Source organism: Protopterus annectens, chromosome 7.part0, assembly GCF_019279795.1.
Source record: "Protopterus annectens isolate FY-2018-M chromosome 7.part0, PAN1.0, whole genome shotgun sequence".
Classification (NCBI taxonomy): domain Eukaryota; kingdom Metazoa; phylum Chordata; order Ceratodontiformes; family Protopteridae; genus Protopterus; species Protopterus annectens.
In genome coordinates, this window is record NC_056739.1 from 1,193,999,717 (window position 1) to 1,194,005,716 (window position 6,000).

The following is a 6,000-nucleotide window of genomic DNA, read 5'->3' on the forward strand; positions in this document are numbered from 1 at the left end:
GTTTAGTTGTTTTAAATGACAATACCATATTGTATTTTATATACTAATTCTGACATATACCTGTTTTTAATGTTTTATATTTGTTTTTTATGAACTATAAAGTAAATCAAGTTATAAACTCCAACAAATAAGCAGTTATTTGAAAACAAATGTTAATTTAGCACCAATACCAGATTTAAAATATAGTATTACATTTCAATCAACATAATGTACAATGTTAAACTGACATTACTTCAAGTAGTGGTGGACAAATGTAGTACTTTAACATCCTTAGTAAAAGCTTTTACCTTTTGTGTCCTATATTGTTTATAGATTTGTTCCCTAATGCAAACTTAAAACTAAGAAATTGTTTGTGAATAATGATGAGGCTATTACCATGGAGTTATTTCTGCAGAATATTACTTAAGAGTATAACTAAATAACATGTCGTAAAGATTTAATGAAATCATCAGAAAGTCCATTAAGGCTCTAATGTTATGCTACATGAATCTTGATGTCCTGTGCAAGATAAAATATTGTACTCAAAGTCTAAAATATATGTATTCTGTTTAAATTTGTGACTAATAAACTTTTTTTGTTTTTTGTTTTTTTTTTTTTTGAAAACAAGAGTACGGTTTGTATTCCTGGGAGTAATATGCAACATCTCACTGTCCATATTTTTAAAGAAAGTTTTGGAGAACAAGTATTTTTAGCATTCATATAAGGTAATACTACAGAAAAGCAATCTTGATACAGCTGGAAGACTGTATGTTGTTCTTCAATTAGTAGTAAATGTGTTTATGTCTTATTGTAGACAGTAAACCCCAGTTCATTTTATAACAAAGCATTGCGACACAAGAAACATACATTATTGTTAAATTGTGCTATAGTAAACAAAATGCTTGATTTATGTTTTCATTTCCTTTTGCTTTATAATTAGGCTGATTGGTGAGACTCTTAAGAGGTCTAGCACAACATTCCCATGTTACTTTTTAGACCTTATATTTTGCATAAAAATAACCCAGAGATAGGCCAGCCAAGGATATATTAGGACTTTTACATGTTTCACATAGGGGTGCTAAACCAGGGACAAATTTGCAGTTAATCAACCGTTCATAGAAATTACATCAGAAGAGAGTATGAGAAGCACTTTACTTTATGTGGACTGGAAGAATGTTTCATGGAAGTATTCTCTGTGATACAAACCCCTACCTCCAACATACTCAATTTATTTTGCAAAAAGGGATTGAGATCCCTTGAGTGGGTGTTTATAACACCATTGGACTTGCAAATGTGCAACAGGTCTGACATAGCAGGGTTTGTTGAAGCTCTATCTATATGCAAGACAAAGGTTTCCTCTCAGTAGATACTGAGAGGATGGACAAGGCGTTGCAATGATTTGCATAGCTTTTATGATTTTTTTTCTTTTAGTGAGAAAGTATTGTGGTCCTTCCATTTGTGACAACTATTTGGACAAGTTCATACCAAAAGGGATATTATACTCCTTGATCAGCCCAATAAGTGTTGAATTACATAGGAACAGTTACATCTCTGGATCTAGGTGCACAGTACTGGGCATTTTTAGTTATAAACTGCACAATGAAAAAGGACTTCCTTACAAGAGCAGATATGTGGTGAACAAAGGCAGTTAATTGTTCCCAGATTTCTAACTATGGAATCAGTTTTTAGAGGTTTGTTGTCAATGTGTTAGGTACAAGGGGAGATCATTTGACACCAGGAAGGTAACCATTTGAAATGCCGGGACCCACTACAGCGAGTCACAAAATAGGGAGATGGCCAAACAAACAAACTTACATATACTAAGTCCAAGTGGCCATTTCATGGAATATTCCCTATTCTCTGAGGTATGCTGATCTCAGAATTGGTATGTATATACATATATATGTTTGGGGGGAGTGTTCCCCCAACATGGCTGGATGCAGGGTGGTTTGGCCACTTGCCAAAATAAGTTTAAAGGAGAAGAGCGATTTTCGAGAATTGTTCTTCTCCTGTGTTTTCATTTTTTTTTTTTTTTGGCTTGTCGGCACTTGGCATTTCAAGTGCCGACATTTCAGTAGGAAGCCTACCAGCTATGTTTTGGGACAGGCCCACTAGGAGGATCTTGGATTCTTCTGGGGAATTTATATTGGCACCAACTTGGGTCAGTTTTGAGGCCGATACTGAATAGCTTCTGTTGGTGATGAGACAAGTCATGTTTCAGGATGACTAGTATGCAGCCTGGCATCTTATCTGTCCCACATAGACACAGTGTTCTTGGCCTTATTTACCACCTTGAGAACCTATTCTCAAGAGATATTAATGGGTGTGTGTGTAGATATGTGATCTGAGAATACTGGAGGGGAGAAGGGGGTGCAGCTTGAAATCTGTCCGCTAATAAACTGGCTAGGTCCTCTGCTTCCAAGTATGTAGTATCATTTGCTATTAGCTCTGCACAGTGCTGGGCATTTTTATGACATTTTTAACATAAAAGAAAGCTTTGTGGTTATCCTTCACATGGGTGGTTATTTTTACTTTGTATCTGGCTTTGGTTAATTTGATCCTGGTCCAGAGAGTTCCTTGTTTAGTTTAGCAACAGCATTTTTGGCAATTTGAGAGTTACATTTATCTTTATGTGTAAAAAGCTTTTTTTTCTTTCCTCCAGAGCCTGTTTATATTTGGGTTCTATCACATTGGTTTATATTTGAATTTGGTATCATATTCATTTCTGTGGGTGATAGACGCTAAAAGATCTAGTGCATCCGTGAAATGAAATGGAGACATAGCAAAGAAGACTTGTGTTGAGATCTTGTCTAATGTATACTTGTTATTTACATGTTCATATTAAGATGGAAAGGGCTTTTGAATTTAGCCAGGTTATCACTCAATTTCAGCATATTAGCCTTTGCATAATCTCTGAATAGTATGGTATTAGATGCTCCAGGCTTCATTTTTTTGGTATTGATATTTTAACATCTTCGTTGAATTATCATTTATGATACAGGCAAACACATTTATATAAAATAAAACAAACCATATTAACATGCGCATAGTTACAAACATTATACATCAAATATATTCTTCCATACAATTATAGTCTGTTCAACATTACATAAACTGGTCAATTCCTGCCTTCCATTAAACCTCATTCCTCCTGCAAAACATTGTACTGCATGTATTATTTCAACAATTTCCATTTTTTTTCTATATAATTTGCTCTTACCCTTTTCTAAAGATTCCACTTCTAGTATTTTTATCTATTGTTAAAAAATTCACTACTTTAAATATGGTTGGTTTAGACTTTGATTTCTATTCTGTAGTAATTGCTTTTTTTGGCACCCACCAGAATTAAAGTTACCAAGGCCTGACTATGTCCAGGCAATTCAGATCATGGGGTACCAGCTCAAAATAATCATTTCTTTAGTTATACGCACTTGCTCACCCAGTATTCCTGACAGAGTACTCTGTAGGGGATTTTTAAAGTCTGCCAACTCATTGCACTCCCAAAACATGTCTTCCTGGTTACCTATTCTTTCCCATCAGATCTCCAACATTTGCCATCTACCTGAGGAAAAATTATTTGGAGTTTACTTGGAGTATAAATACCTATGCAAACACTCCCAAGCAAAAATCAGAAATTTTCTAGACTTTGCTGCATATTTGGGAGCCGTACATATTCCCTCCCATTGTTTTCTTGTGAATTGATCATCTCCTCCAAATTTTTTCTAACTTATTCCAATTGATACCTTTAGTTAGCATGCAATATTTTACGTCCTACTAATTCTCTCTTTTTAAGAGCAGATCCTTTCTAAATTCAACTATAAACTGTTCCAGAGCAGGTATTTTGCTTAGGATTCCCCTAACTCCTTATATTTGCCTATACTTTGATGTCACTCTCAGTCTCTTGCTTTCAGTCCAAATGTCTTCTTAGTCTCTTCCCATTCTATTACCATTCAACTCTAGTTATTTGCTTCCAATAACTTGGTTTCTTTATCAGTTTTCTCCAATAAATTTCATCTTCCTCTTGCCTATTCTCTGTACCCCTAATTGTAGTCATCCCTATTGGCAGAATCTTTCTCCATTTTCATGTTGGCTTAATTCTTACAATACTTTCTGCTACTTTATAAATATAACATGTTATTTTCCTTCAGGATCTGCATCTAAAATCCCACCGTTACCTTATTTCTTAAATTTCTCCCACTTCATCTTCCCTTTCCACTTTGAATTATAGCTTGCTGCTTGTGTTATCTATATCAGCCTTAACTGTGTAGCTCTAAAATATCCCTTCAAATCAGGCAATCCTAAACCACCTTGTTCCGTTGGAAGGATGTACTTATCCCACTTGACCCTTGACCTGTAACTCTCGGAGATAAAATCCGTCAATTCCTTATTATTTACTACTCACAACTTCTTCTCTGGTTGATAAAAATATGCCTGACTTGCATATACAACTAAAACATTTTCATTGCTTGTATCTTGATATCCATATCCATGAACAAGAGCTTCCAGTTTCTCAGGTTTTGTATTATTTTTTGCTTAGTCTCTTCTCATATACCCTTAGCTGCCATAACATAACCCTTTTTAACCCAAACTCAAATACTGTGTCCCATAAATATGGGTATTGCTGAACCAGTTCAAGTATGGGTACATACTTTATAGCTATAGACTGTTTTTTCATTAGTTTTATATCCTCAAATGGTCTCAGAATGTTCTACATTACAGAAATATCCTTTAAAAGTTTTATCAGGTACAAAATAATATAGTCTGCAAATAAAGCCAACTTTTCTTGATAATCACACCAATTATATCCTTGCATTTCTGAGTTCGTTACTTTCTTTGCCAGTGGTACTAAATATAATGCAAATAAAGGGGAAAGATGACAACTTCTCAGAGAGGAACCCTCCCACTTTAATGTTTGCCTCTGATTCCTCATATGTCCTCAGTCAGCTTTATTATGGTATCAGGGAATGCAAATGTTTCATTGCCCTACTCATAAAATCCCAGCTTACTCTGTCAAATGCTTTCTCTGTATCAAAACCCACCAACAATTGCATTTCTTACATTCTACTTTCCGCTGGATAATCATTGTTCTATTAATGTTGTCAAATGTTTGCCTCCCCTCCACACAACCACATTGATCCATCTTTATCAATGTTGGCAAAACCCTTGCCATTCTTTTAGCCATTACACATAGAAACACTAAATAATCAAGGTTTAAAATTAAAATGGGCCTATACGAAGCTGTGTCTGATGTACCTTTACCGTATTTAGTTATTACAGCCTCCACAGCTTTCTTCTAGGATGCTGGTGCTTCCCCTCCTTTTAAAATATTGTTAAACAAAACTTTCCAGATCTTCATCCCTTTCTTCCCATCTAGTTTCTGAACTTCCACAAAATACCATCTATTCCTGGAGACTTTTCTTGCACACTGATTATACATCACCATTTTTATCTTAACTGTTAATTGTTGAGCCTTATCTACCAATATTCCATTAGTGCTCTTTCCTGAGTTCTAAATGTCTCTGCTTTATACAAATTTTCATAAAATGTCTGAAATATCTCTAATAACTCTACAGAATCTCTGATTATTTTTATTGTTACAAGCTCTCAAGGTTTGGCAATATCTGCTACCTAAGTTGTTGTGCTAAACGTTTTTGTACTCTGGAATTATTATAAAAAAACAGTTGCTTAACAGCATCTTTCTAAGCTGAATATTATCCAGATACTCCCTTATTTTCTCTTTAGTACTCTGCAGTTGCACCTCTTCTGATTCTATGAGATTCTGCAATACTTTAACCTTTATCAGCCCCTCTAAACAACTCTTGTTGCTTCTTAACCCTGGCTCTTTTCCTCTACCCTGTTTTAAGCTAAACTTTAATTTTATCCCACTCACAAGCTATACCTTCTGAAGAAATTTCTATCTTCTCAAAATAACTCTTGAAGAATTTCCAATACCCATTCCTTAAACTCCTCTCTTTTAAACAGGTAGGTGGGGAAGCACCAGTGTCTAATTTTAACTTTTAT